Genomic DNA, 15,093 nt, shown 5'->3' with positions numbered 1-15,093 from the left:
GTTCATTTGTGAAAAAATAAGATTATTTCTCCTAAACGACATCAGATTTATTCAATTCAATTTCAAAATGACAGTGGATTCTGTTCTAATTCAAGATTTTGTTCATTTCTTGTGTACCTTGATTTAATATTTGATTCAAGTCAACATGTTCAACTGTGCGTCATTCATTTCAGTTTGCATACATTGGTAGTAAATAAAGCTCAAAAACCTTCACTTTCGGCCTACAATTTGTGCAATTACATACAGTAAATTCAAGCTGATTAATGAACAACTTGCATAATTACACCTCGGTTTGATATTTAAAATATAGGTGAATATATGGCGAAGTAGGTAGTGCTGTCGCCTCACAGCAAGAAGGTCGCTGGTTAAAGCCTCGTCTGGGTCAGTTGGCGTTTCTATGTGGAGTTTGCACGTTCTCCCTGCGTTCGTGTGTTCTCCTCGCATGTTCTCCTCCGGGTGCTCCGGTTTCCCCCACAGTCCAAAGACATGCGGTACAGGTGAATTGGGTAGGCTAAATTGTCCGTGTGAATGAGTGTGAATGAGTGTTTGTGGATGTTTCACAGAGATGGGTTGTGGCTGCTTAAAAATGTGCTGGAAAAGTTGGCGGTTCATTCCGCTGTGGCGACCCCGGATTAATAAAGGGACTAAACCGACAAGAAAATGAATGAATGAATGAACTTTAAAATATTGCAAAATTCATAATACAAATACATTACATGATTTTCTTTAGAATCATTTTTGTTATGCTGGTTGAAATTCTCTTCACATCCTGATAGCAATCATCAAAGTAAATGGTCAAAATGCATTTATATGTATTTTTAATATTCTGTGGAAGGAGTATGACCAAGAAAAGTTCATCCAATCAAAATGTTTTGGCCGAACGTTATGATAGGCTGTCCTACCTGCCTGTCAAAATATGTAATTAGATACATCTGTGCACCCTGTTCCCGCAGAAAGAATTACATCATTGAAAAGAGAATGGCAGACAAACATCAACAACTTTTCTTGTTAATGTTTGGTGTTAGAATAATTAACTATACTATACATTTTTCTCTCTGGTAAGCGTGATGTAAAATTGGCTTATTAATATTGCTACTTCAACTAAATGGACCCAAACACCATTTAAAAAAAAAAAAAAAAAAAAAGAAAAACAATTGAAAAACCCAACAAACCCATAGCTTCCTTTTCAATCATTCATCCATTCATTAATTTTCTTTTCGGCTTAGTCCCTTTTTTAATCCGGGGTCACCACAGTGGAATGAACCGACAACTTATCCAGCATATGTCTTAGGCAGCGGATGCCTTTCCAGCCGCAACCCATCACTGGAAAACACTTATACACTCTTATTCACACACACTCATACACTACAGACAATTTATCTTACCCAATTCACCTGTACCTCATGTCTTTGGACTGTGGGGGAAACCGGAGGAATCCCACGCCAACACGGGAAGAACATACAAACTCCAAACAGTAAAGCCTACTGACCCAGCCGAGGCTCAAACCAGCGACCTTCTTGCTGTGAGGCGATTGTGCTACCCACTCCGCCACCGTGATGGCCCCTTTCTTTTTATTATTATTAAATTGCCCAAAAATTGACTTATTAATCTTGCTACTACCAATAAATTGACCTTAAAAAAAAAACCAAAAAAAAAAAACCCCCATAAACCCATGGCTTCCTTTTTATTATAATTACTAACTATACAATATTTGTTTTTACTCTGGTGAATGTTATGTGATGTTAATATTGGCTTATTAAATTGGCCCAAAACTGGCTTATTAACTATTCCTATTACAAATTAATGGACCAAAAACATTTTCTAAAAATAATAATAATAAAAAAGAAAAAAAATCTAAAAAACTTGTCAACCTTCATAACCCAGCCCTATCTTAGTAATGCTTATAAGTGGATACATGAGTAGGCAATAAAGCCATAGTTTCCTTTTTATTATAATTATTAACTGTATTATACAATTTTCACTCTGGTGAACATTACGTGATGTTAAACTGGCTTATTAAATTGGCTTTTTATTAGCTATTGCTACTAGAAATAAATGGACCTAATAATAATAATAATAATAATAATAATAATAATAATAATAATAATAATAAATAAATAAATAATAAAATAAAAAAAAATCTAGTCAACCATCATGACCCATCCTTAAGTAATGCTTACAGTGGATACATGAGTAGGCAATAAACCCATAGTGGACTGGAGGTCTGTGCTCTTACTGTCTCAAAGCTGCTAGTGGTTTTGAAGCCTTCCTACACTCAGCTTTATGAGCACATGCAACTCCATCCACCAGCGTTATGCAGAACAGGCATCCGTCCAATTCTCCTCTATGCCAGCGAGCCTCAGGCATTCACACCGAGTCATCCTGGGTAAAATATAAATGATATCAATAAAACGCGGGCGATGCAGATGAGGGCTGACAGTATCGTTGAGCCGTTTTTTTGGGGTGTGCTCTTGATGTGGTCACTTTAGAAGGTCATGATATGTTACTGGCGGGTCGGTCCTGCCGAGATGATGAGGCCATATGAACAGCAGAGAGCAGAGAGTCAAGATCACGCCACCCAGAGCCCCCAAAACAAACCAAAACCAGCCCTGAAATATCCCACAAGCGTCTGAAAAGGAGTGTCCTTCTGCAGGCCATCCACAGCCAGAGAGACTGTGAAATGAAGAAAAGACAAGCGAGCTGCATTCCAAAACATCCCGAGCTGTCTTTGTAGGAAGCATTTTCAAGCAGACATATTTAAAATGGAGAGTTTAAATATTTGGGGTTAGTATACACTAACCGGCCACTTTATTAGGTACACCTATCCAACGGCTCGTTAACGCAAATTTCTAATCAGCCAATCACATGGCAGGAACTCGGTGCATTTAGGCATGTAGACATGGTCAAGACAATATGCTGCAGTTCAAACCAAGCATCAGAATGGGGAGAAAAGGTGATTTAAGTGACTTTAAACGTGGCATGGTTGTTGGTGCCAGACAGGCTGGGCTGAGTATTTCAGAAACTGCTTATATACTGGGATTTTCACGCACAACCATCTCTAGGGTTTACAGAGAATGGTCAGAAAAAGAGAAAATATCCAGTGAGCAGCAGTTCTGTGGGTGCAAATGCCTTGTTGATGCCAGAGGTCAGAGGAGGATGGCCAGACTGGTTGGAGCTGATAGAAAGGCAACAGTAACTCAAATAACCACTCGATACAACCGAGGTCTGCAGAAGAGCATCTCTGAACACACAACATGTCCAACCTTGAGGTGGATGGGCTACAGCAGCAAAAGACCACACCGGGTGCCACTCCTGTCAACTAAGAACAAGAAACTGAGAACAAGAACTAAGAACAAGAAACTGGACAATAGAAGATTGGGAAAATGTTGCCTGGTCTGATGAGTCTCCATTTCTGCTGCAACATTCGGATGGTAGGGTCAGAATTTGGCGTTAACAACACGAAAGCATCGATCCATCCTGCCTAGTATCAATGGTTTAGGCTGCTGGTGGTGGTGTAATGGTGTGAGGGGATATTTTCTTGGCACACTTTGGGCCCATTAGTACCAGCTGAGCATCGTGTCAACACCACAGCCTACCTGAGTATTGTTGCAGACCATGTCCATCCCTTTATGACCACAGTGTACCCATCTTCTGATGGCTACTTCCAGCAGGATAACACATCATGTCATAAAGTGTGAATCATCTCAGACTGGTTTCTTGAACATGACAATGAGTTCACTGTACTCAAATGGCCTCCCCAGTCACCAGCCTTAATCCAATACAGCACCATTGGGATGTGCTGGAATGGGAGATTTGCATCGTGGATGTGCAGAATGTGCAAATGATCCAGTAAGAATGAGTATCTAGATAACGATTCAGTGATTCAATGATTCAAATGATTCAGTCAGAAAAAGTCTTCAGTTAACAATTGTTGGATTCAGATTATTAATTTAAATTGAATGTCCAGTTAATCCAGTTAACGATTGACCCATTCAAATAATCAAGCAAGAATGAGATCCCAGTTATCAATACACTGATTCAATGATGTGATTAGAGCGAGTATCCAGCAATAAATCAAATGAGAAATTCAAACGATCCAGTCAAAGTAAATTTGTAATTTACAATTACATTGGTTCAAATGATTGGATCAGAAAGAGTCTCTAGCCTATGATTCACTGACTCAATGATCTGGTCACAGTGAGTCTAAAGTTGCTGAAAATAACTGATTCAAATGATCCAGTCAGAAGAGTCTCCAGCTCATCTTTCACAGATTCAATTGATATAGTCAGGAAGAGTCACTCGTTAATAATTCACTGACTCAATAATCTGGTTACATTGAGTCTCAAGTTGATGATTCACTGATTCAAATGATCCAGTCAGAATGAGTCTCCAGCTCATCTATCACCAATTCAATGTTCTGGTCAGAGTGAGTCTACAGCTAAAAATTCACTGATTCAAATGATCTCTTCAGAAAGAGTCTCCAGTTGACAATTTACTGACTCGATGTTGTTACAGTGAGTCTTAAGTTGATGATTCACTGATTCAAATGATCAGGTCAGAATGATTCTCCAGCTCATCTTTCATTGATTCAATGATCTGGTCAGAGTAAGTCTCGTGTTGATTACCGATTCAATGATCTGGTCAGAGTGAGTCTCCAGTTGATAATTCGCTGGTTCAAATGATATAGTCAAAAAGAGTCTCCAGTTAACAATTCACTGATTCAATTATCTTATTACACTGAGTCTCAAGTTGACAATTCACTGATATAAGAATTATCAAGTCAAAATGAGTCTCCAGCCGATGATTCACTGATTCAATGATCTGGTCAGAGTGAATTTCCAGTCAACAATTCGCTGATTCAGATGATTCAGTCAGAAAGAGTCTCCAGTTGGTGATTCACTGATTCAATGATCTGGTTATAGTCAGTCTCAGATTGACGATTCACTGATTTAAATGATCAAGTCAGAGTGAGTCTCCAGCTTATCTTTCACTGATTCAATGATCTGGTCAGAGTAAATCTCCAGTTAACAATTTACTGATACAAATGATCATTGACTCAATGACCTGTTCAGAATGAATCTCCAGTAAATGATTCACTTATTCAAATGATCTATTCAGAACGAGTCTCCAGCACATCATTCACTGATTCAATGATCTGGTCAGAGCGAGTGCCCAGTTGATGATTCGCTGATTTAATGATCCAGTCAGATTAAGTATACAGTTAACAAATTACTGATTCAATGATCTCTTCAGAACGAGCATCCAGCTGATGATTCACAGATTCAACAATTTCTTCAGAACGAGCATCCAGCTGATAATTCACTGTTTCAATGATCTATTCAAAACGAGAGTCCAGCTGATGATTCACTGATTCAATGATCTATTCAGAACAAGCGTCCAGCTGATGATTCACTGATTCAATGATCTATTCAGAACGAGCGTCCAGCTGATGATTCACTGATTCAATGATCTATTCAGAATGAGCGTCCAGCTGATGATTCACTTATTCATTGATCTATTCAGAACGAGCCTCCAGCTGATGATTCACTGATTCAATGATCTTGTCAGAGAGAGCCTCCAGTTGACAATGCACTGATTCAAATGATCCAGTCAGAGTCACCAGGTAATGATTCACTGATTCAAATCCTAACATGAAAGTACATAATGATCAAGTTCTTCTTTACATTTACACAAGTAATATTTAAATAGGGGTGTGTATTACATCTACTAGAGTATTTTTATTAGGGTATCTATACTACTTGATCTGTGCAGACACCAAGGCAGCGTGCTAGTCTTTAGAGCAGAGCTAAACTTTTAGAAGTGAGAGATGTGGCAAAAGAGGTCTAGATGGAAGAGCAAAAAGAGAAACAGAGGGAAAAGTGGGAGACAGCGGTGCTGGAAGGGGGGGGTTTCTGAAATATCCAGCACATGAAAGTGGCGGCTGTGGGTAAATCTGGAAAAATGACTGCAAAACTGCTGAACTCCATGGCGCGGCCTGCCAAAAGTGAGGCAAGCCGCAGAGGGAGAAGAAGAGAGGAGCGTGTGGGGGATGAGCTGCATGTGTGTGTGTATGTGCACCTCAGAGGAATAAGATCAGTGCGGTTTGGAGAGGTTAAACGGCTGAACATGCTCGCACATTAAGAGCCATCTAGTGAGCAGGGAGGACCGCCGTTTAGAACAGAGCCCAGAGCGAAAAACTATATCTCTGCAAATTGGCCCGAGCTCTTTCATCTCCAGCCAGCGGCCAAATGTTTGGAGATCCTGTGCTTCTCCCTCCACTGCTCTCCTCATGATGAAAACGGCATGCTTGAACCTCAGGCCGCACTGAAGAAAAGCTGTGAAATGCCATTGTGTGCTATTCATCTTGTGTTTTTATAGATGCTGTTTATACATCCCATCTTTCGTGTAGGCACTGAGGCGTGGAGAACAAAATGGCTGGCCAAAAGAGGCTTGATTTATGACTGTATGTGACAATGCGATCAAACATACAAGGCGCTTTTCACAAATGTTGAAGGTTTTAGTGTCACATTACTTGGTTTAATCATTAAATCCCATGTTTTTTTGTTGCAGAAATGTAAAGTTGGATAAAAATATTAGGTCATGCTTTATTTTAATGTACAATTCATGCTGTTAACAAACTATTAGGAGTTTAGCTCAATAAACTACTAATTAGCAGCTTAGTTAGTTAGGTAGTAGTTGGGTTTAGGTATTGGGTAGGATTAGAGATGTAGAATAAGATCATACTTTATAAGTGCTAATAAAACAATTAATATCTTAATAAGCAGGTAATAAGCCAGTAGTAAATGGTGTGAAATTGTTTTTTTATTTATGAACAATTTTTATTTTAAACTTTGTCATACAAATTGACAAAGGTTTAATTTTTCAGTTTAGCTAAAAATAAAAATAATAAATGAAATAAAATGAAAATAAATAGTAAAAAACAAAAATACAGCAAGAATAATATAGATTCAAAATAACTTAACACACTGTGAAAGGAGAAAACAAAAACAATAACAATATTAATGTTAAATAATACAGGCATAACACATTTGTCTATTTACTTTTAATATCTGTCAGTTCAAGAGAAGAGTCACCATCTAGATTCTCCAAAAACTCATAGAATATTTTCCAAATAGACCAAAATATATTAATTTTGTCTCTCAAAAAATAGGTTATCTTTTCTAAGGCAAGGCAAGAGGTCATCCCATTATCCACTGGGATACACCAGGACTGTTTTCTTTTTCCAAGATGGTGTGAATTGTTGCTTAAGGGGCACCTATGATGAAAATCAACTACTGTAACCTGTTTGGACAGGACTGTGTGTAGGTAAAGTGTGTCCACTGTCATATTGGAGGGATATAAACCCGACAAGTGTCTCTTTTAAAATTTTCTCGATGTTAAAAAAGGATCCAAATCCCTCTGGTCTTCTGACCGTTCTTCCCCGCCCACCGAATTGATTGACAGGCACCATGTTTCTAAAATAACATGTATACACATGTCCACAGAGCAATTCTTTTGCAAATAAACTAGGATTCAAATATTAGTTACAACTCTCTGTGATTTTGATAAGTTTTAAAGTTTAAAACGTTTTTAAAACAGAGCATGTTTATAATAAAGACAATAAAATAGCTATGTAATACTTAACCGCTATTATCACCACAGCCGCATGGTGTCAGTAAACGCTAATATATGCATGTGTGTGTGTGTGTGCGTGTGAGTGTGTGTGTGTGTGTGTGTGTGTGTGTGTTTGTGTGTGTGTGTGCGTGTGTGTGTGTACGGCAAATGGCATTTGTGTGAGACTCATCGTTTCAGAAAGGCTTGAATGACCTCCACAACAAATACATGAAATAAACTGACTTGGAATTTTTGACTAAGAGCTGTATTTCAGCTTCATCCGTGTCTGTCTCTATCACTGACTGCTGTTTATCTGACGTAACGCATGATGAGAAGACACACATGGGAATGGTGGGCGGGGAGAAGCAGCTCATTTGCGTTTAAAGCCACAGGCTACAAAACAGCTACACTGTGCTGAGATACCAAAATGAGCAGATTCAGGAGGCTATAATAAATGATCTGATGGGTGTTTTGAGCTGAAACTTTACAGACACATTTTGGAGACACCAAAGGCTTATCTTACATTTTGTAAAAGGGGTAAAATAGGTGCCCTTTAAACTAAAGGGTTAACAAATATTGTTATTTAGCATAGCTTTTAGTGGTTGCATAAAATAACAGAAACGGTATCATGTACAATTTACAAAAACACTACTGATGTTTTAGCTTTTGAAGAGTTAAGAAAGCAATATTTACAGGAATAACCTTTTTTTAATCTCAACAAATGAAAATATTAGACTTTCTGGCCAATTATCATTTTCTTAAAAAATGCTAAAAATTTAAATATTATTATTTAAAACTTAAAGAAATGTATTGTTCTGGAATTAACATTTTACTCAAACCCACACCCAATAAGTTTTACAAACTAACTTCGAGAGAAGCACGTGATATAATTGATCATGGCTGGTCTCTCATCCGTAATCAGTAATAATCCAATCAGATTATTCCAAGCCTACAATTAATAGACCGATTTCACCCTACTGCCTTATCTTCATTTTGGAAGAATCCCCCTTCCACCCCATCTCCTCCTTTTCCTCCTTTTAACAGGGGGAGCTTTCAAGACCTACCTGACCTCGGCCTTGGGCTCAATTATCTCTGAGCTCAGGGTTCTCTCTTGGGACAGCATAACAAACCTGCTAATAGCATCAAGCAATATCTAAGTGAACTCTTGAAGTCAAATAAATAAAAAAGAGAAAATAGGTGGTCTCATAAATAATGTATTCAATTTTCTTCAAACGCACAATAATAAAAGTTTGTTGTAGTATTTAAAAAAAATAAACTACATTACTAATATGTATTAATCTTTACAACAACAAACCACTGAACTTTTATTTTGGAGGAAAACCAAATGTGAAGATGTCTGGCACATGTTGCCATTTTAAAATGCACATTTAATGTAAGTGTGAAACTTGCAGCACTTTGCACAAATATTAATCTCATTTACTGCATTACATTTTAGATAATTTACATTGCTATCTTGAGCTAGTCACATCATAAGATCAAACTGTACACTGTATACTGTGCATCAGATTATATATTTATATAATAACACCATGTTCTACTCAACTGAATATGTAAAGGAAAAATGGGGAAAAGAAGGTAATTTTGTTATGTCGAATGAAGATTGGTTAGACGTATGTGAATTCACATCAAAATGTATTAATTTATATGTGTGGCGGGAATTTGGGTGGAAATGCCTTAACATATTTTTCAATACACCAAAACAAAAAGCATATACTGCAGGAATGGACACTAAATTCTGCATGGGTTCCAGGAAGCCAATCACTGGCATATATTTTGGGTGTGTCCAGGGATAAGTATAAAGTAATGGAAAGAATATTTAATATTACACTACCTTTGCAGTTTGCGGCTTTATTTTTAGGAATTTCTGACATCCAGGTTTGAGAAATGTCTATTTGACATTGATAACTGCAGTTAAAAAAGCGATCATAAGGCATTGGTTACTTCCTGTATCCCCTACAATCCAAGAGTGGTTAGTAATTGTACTGTATATGACATTTATTTTATGGAAAAATTTCAATTTCCCTTCAAATGAATGTATTTAGAAATACCTGGACCAAATGGACTGAATATGTAAGGTTACTAGAAGCATAAAATAATTGCTGTGTACGCATTTTCTAATTTAATAACCAGTAAGCTTTCTCTCACACTCTCCTCTTCAGACTAAGAATAAAGATTTAATATTATTTAGTATAGAGTTTGACGATTAGGTGAATATTTAACCTACCCCGAATTGTGTAGATTTTGTTATTAATTTTGTTTACATTATTATTTTATCATCATTGTTATTATTTACCTTGTTTATTTTTTACACTGTGTTACTTTTTATATATTGTTGTTACTTTATATATATTGTATAAAAAAAGAGAAATGACTGGCAGTGGAAAATGTATCCTCTTTTAAGCTGGAATATTGTATTGTTATGCTGCTACACTAAATAAATAAATAACAACACAGTCTTAGTGATTAATGTTAAATCATATTGAATTCTGGGGAGTGTATCTGCCTCATATAATAATTTATATTTTTTTACTTTGCATATTTAAGATGAAGACAAAATTATTAAAAAGTACTGCTTAACGTAGAGAAGAATTTTTCAACACATTTTTTAAAATAAAAGTTTTATTAACTAATTTCTAAAAAAACTATTTCTTGTGTCATTGCCATGATGACTGTGCATAATATTTTACAAGCTATTTTACAAGACATTATTGTTCAGCATAAAGTGCAGTTTAAAGACTTAACCAGGTAATAAAGTTAACTAGGCAAGTTAGGTTTATTATGCAAGTTATTAGATATACTGGTTTGTTCTGTAGCCAATCAGGGGAAAAAACTGAAGCGCTTTAATTTCAGCCAAACTAAAATAAATAAGACTTTCTCCAGAAGAAACAATTTTGTAGGAAATACTGTGAAAATGTTCGTTAAAAAACATCTAAAGATTTCACAGGAGGGCTAATAATTTAGTCTTCAACTCTACATAACATTTGTGGCTTGCCAAGTTTTGACTTCAGACCATGATTATACAGTTTTCAATGGAGCCAGATCAGTCTAAATAAGATTTAAATTTACAAAATATAATTCATACATCCACGACACAATTCACATTTACAAAATCCAATTCACAAATTCAAAACACGTTTCATAAATACACATATCCAATTCGTAAACTCAAAACACAATTTATAAATACACAAATCCAATTCGTAAACTGAAAACACTATTCTTCATACACAAATCCAATTCGTAAATTCGAAACGCGATTCGTAAATACACAAATCCAATTCATAAATTCGAAACACGATTCGTAAATACACAAATCCAATTCGTAAATGCAAAACACAGTTCGTGAATACACAAATCCAATTCGTAAATTCAAAAGGCGATTCGTAAATACACAAATCCAATTCGTAAATGCAAAACAAAGTTCGTGAATACACAAATCCAATTCGTAAATTCAAAAGGCGATTCGTAAATACACAAATCCAAATCGTAAATGCAAAACACATTTGGTGAATACACAAATCCAATTCCTAAATTCAAAAGGCGATTCGTAAATACACAAATCCAATTCGTAAATTCAAAAGGCGATTCGTAAATACACAAATCCAATTCGTAAATTCAAAAGGCGATTCGTAAATACACAAATCCAAATCGTAAATGCAAAACACATTTGGTGAATACACAAATCCAATTCGTAAATTCAAAAGGCGATTCGTAAATACACAAATCCAATTCGTAAATTCAAAAGGCGATTCGTAAATACACAAATCCAATTCGTAAATTCAAAAGGCGATTCGTAAATACACAAATCCAAATCGTAAATGCAAAACACATTTGGTGAATACACAAATCCAATTCCTAAATTCAAAAGGCGATTCGTAAATACACAAATCCAATTCGTAAATTCAAAAGGCGATTCGTAAATACACAAATCCAATTCGTAAAGTCAAAACACAATTGTTAGTACACAAATCCAATTCATGTATTCGAAATGCGATTCGTAAATACACAAATCCAGTTCGTGAATTCAAAATGCGATTCATAATTACACAAATCCAACTCGTAAATTCAAAAGGCAATTCGTAAATACACAAATCCAATTCGTAAAGTCAAAACACAATTGTTAATACACAAATCTAATTCATGTATTCGAAATGCGATTCGTAAATACATAAATCCAATTCGTAAATTCAAAACACGATTCATAAATACATAAATCCAATTCATAAATTCGAAACACGATTCGTAACTACACAAATCCAATTCGTAAATTCAAAACACGATTCATAAATACACAAATCCAATTCGTAAATTCAAAAGGCGATTCGTAAATACACAAATCCAAATCGTAAATGCAAAACACAGTTCGTGAATACACAAATCCAATTCGTAAATTCAAAAGGCGATTCGTAAATACACAAATCCAATTCGTAAATTCAAAAGGCGATACGTAAATACACAAATCCAATTCGTAAATTCAAAAGGTAATTCGTAAATACACAAATCCAATTCGTAAAGTCAAAACGCGATTCATAAATACACAAATCCAATTCATAAATTCGAAATGCGATTCATAAATACACAAATCCAATTCATAAATTCAAAATCCGATTCATTAATACACAAATCCAATTCGTAAATTCAAAACGCGATTCATAAATCCAAATCATTTGGCGAAAAATATTCATGATTTTTACTTTTGAATTGACAAATTGTGTGTTGAATTTATGACTTGTGTTTTGAATTTGTGAATGGGATTTTGTAAATGTGAATTGTTCTGTGCATGTATGAATTTTATTTTGTAAATGTATTATTTTTGAGACCGATCTGGCTCCATATTCTCAGTTATGAGGTAAAAACGTTATAAATATTCAAACTGAACATTTATGAACATGTGCATTAGGTGTGTGTGAGTGTTTTGGTTGTGTTTGTGTCGATGTGCGAGTGCCCTGTAAAAGCACAGGCAGGCGGTGTGGGTGGGCAAACACATGCGGCTGGTAGGATTAGGAAGTGGTGAGCCACATCGTTTTATTACAGAAATGTCTCTCTAATATCTCTCCCTCGCACCAGGCTGTCGCCTCCCAGACTTGCTAACTTGGTCGTCTCCCTGAAAAAACTCTCAACCCCGAGTCTTTTATAATTAGCGTCAAACCCGACACCAGATCTGTTTTACACACAAACCTCAGGATTTTTTCAGCCTGACCGGAGCGGACACACGCTGTAATAAAGTGTTGTGTGGTTCTCCAAGGCCAGAGCACACCTTTCATTAAATATCACCTGACGCTCATTTAAACGCATGTCGTCATGTGAAGTGGTCGCTTCATTACATCTCTCTTTTAGTCAGGAGACCACTTCCTTTATCATAGCTTTCCAATTAGGTCATTTTGGTATAAATTTATTGTGAAGCGCTTAAAAGGAGTATATTCGGAATGGGGTATTAGAGAGCTGCTTACTGCAAAGTTTGTACTACAATTTTAAAAGGTGTCATATAATGAAAAAAAATTATATACCTAGGCTTAGTTGAATGTATATAGAAATTACATACTCAGATCATAAAACCCCATTGTTTCATCATTCTCATGCAAATACTGCGAATGTTAAGCCAATGGGAATTGTGCATTTCAGCCAATGAGAAACTTCCGGTGAAAGGTTTATGCGACTATTTTACATTTTAAAAGGTTCCTTTTACAGCATTAATGTTGTAATATAATTAAAATACATTCAGTTAAATAGACTTAAGCATTCATTTAGTTGTTCAAGCAGAAAATGAGATTGACCGTGCAAACATTAGCGTCCCCAGCAGCAGCAGGCTAGTGCAGAAACTCCATTGAAAATACTGGGGTAAAATACATTTCCATATTTTAAAGACAAAAATGAAATTCAATGCAGTGCTTCTTGCCCGGTCTGATACTCACTTTATATCGTATGTCAATCAGGCAGTGAAGATCACTGATCTTTAAAGAAATCAGATCTTAAACATGGCTATTTTGTAACGAAGCAATAGTTTACTGGAAGCTCTTGGGCTGGCTGACTGAAAATTAAAAGTCCATGTGCATATACTCCATTAGAACAAAATACTGACTGCTACGATCAGTGTTGGGAGTAACGCATTACAAGTAATGTGAGTTACATAATAATATTACTTTTCTAATTAACAAGTAAAGTAACATATTACTTCAAAAAAATAAGTAATAATATTTGAGTTACTTTTTTAAAAATGTAATTACTTTTAAGTTACTTCTTTGTTTCATTAATTAGCTTTTAAAAAGTAATTTGCTGAATTAAAATAGGGATGAGAGAATGCATTCATTAATTAAAGCACATGGGAGAAAAGGAATTGTACTTAAAAATGGTTTGTACTTCACTAATAAGAGAAGAAGTACGAAAGGAGCAAACACATTGCTTTAAACTTTCATTAGTCTGTATATACGGCATGTAGAGCTCTGGGCTCTGATCAATCACATTTGTTATCAGAAAATAACATTATCTTACATTATTACTATTCAATGTGTTTTTAGGTACTAGGTAAGGTAAATAAAAGTGTAGCTTATACAGTGTGTTGTTAATTGCAGAGCTCCTCTATTTAAAATGTAGATGAAATGTATTGTTCTGGAATGAACATTTTACTCAAACCTACACCTAATAAGTGAAGTTTTACAAACTAATTTCGAGAGGAGCATGCAATATGATTGATCATGGCTGGTCTCTCATCCGTAATCAGTAATAATACAATCAGATTGATTCAAGCTTTCGATAAATAGACCAATTGCACCCTACTGCCTTATCTTCGTTTTGGAAGAATCCCCCCTTCCACCCCATCTCCTCCTTTTCCTCTTTTTAACGGGGAGCTCTCGAAACCTAATTGATCTCGGACCCACTTACATGCTAATTGGCCAGGCGGGGATCAATTATCTCCGAGCTCAGTGTTCTCTCCCAGGACGGCATGACAAACCTGCTAATAGTGTCAAGCAATATCTAAGTGAACTCTTGAAATCAAATTAACAAAAAGAGAAAATAGTTGGTTTTTAAGGTACTAGGTAAGGCAAATAAAGGTGTAGGTTATACAGTGTGTTGTTAATTGCAGAGCTCCTCTATTTAAAAAAAAGAAAGAAAAAAAACTGGTAGGAAAGAGTAACGCAAAAGTAACTCAAAAGTAACATAACGCATTACTTACCATAAAAAGTAACTAGGTAACACATCTAGTTATTTTTGGAGAGTATCTTAATATTGTAATGCATTACTTTCCAAAGTAACTTTCACCAACACTAGTTACGATGCACACAGGCTGTGTACGCCCCAGGCTGTGTTTGATTGGCCATAACGTTTCCCAGTGAGATAATAACAATGATAACTTTTTCCCTTATTTTAAGTTTATCTAAGTTTGCGCTATTCTTTTGATGTGGGACTCTTATTTTGAAAACAGGACCGGCAGGACATTAGGCAGCAGGCACAGAGATCTTA

At 35.8% G+C, this 15,093-nt stretch overlaps 1 protein-coding gene across 2 annotated transcripts in view; it reads right to left on the bottom strand.

Annotated features, from left to right (window-relative positions):
- LOC130247004 (cytoplasmic dynein 1 intermediate chain 1) overlaps positions 1 to 15,093 on the bottom strand; it is a 160,043-nt gene that overhangs the window by 55,301 nt on the left and 89,649 nt on the right. The window lies entirely within an intron of this gene.

Source organism: Danio aesculapii, chromosome 19 (genome assembly GCF_903798145.1).
Source record: "Danio aesculapii chromosome 19, fDanAes4.1, whole genome shotgun sequence".
NCBI classification, from domain to species: domain Eukaryota; kingdom Metazoa; phylum Chordata; class Actinopteri; order Cypriniformes; family Danionidae; genus Danio; species Danio aesculapii.
The sequence above is the reverse complement of the archived record's forward strand: the minus strand, read 5'-3'. Positions and strand labels throughout refer to the sequence as shown.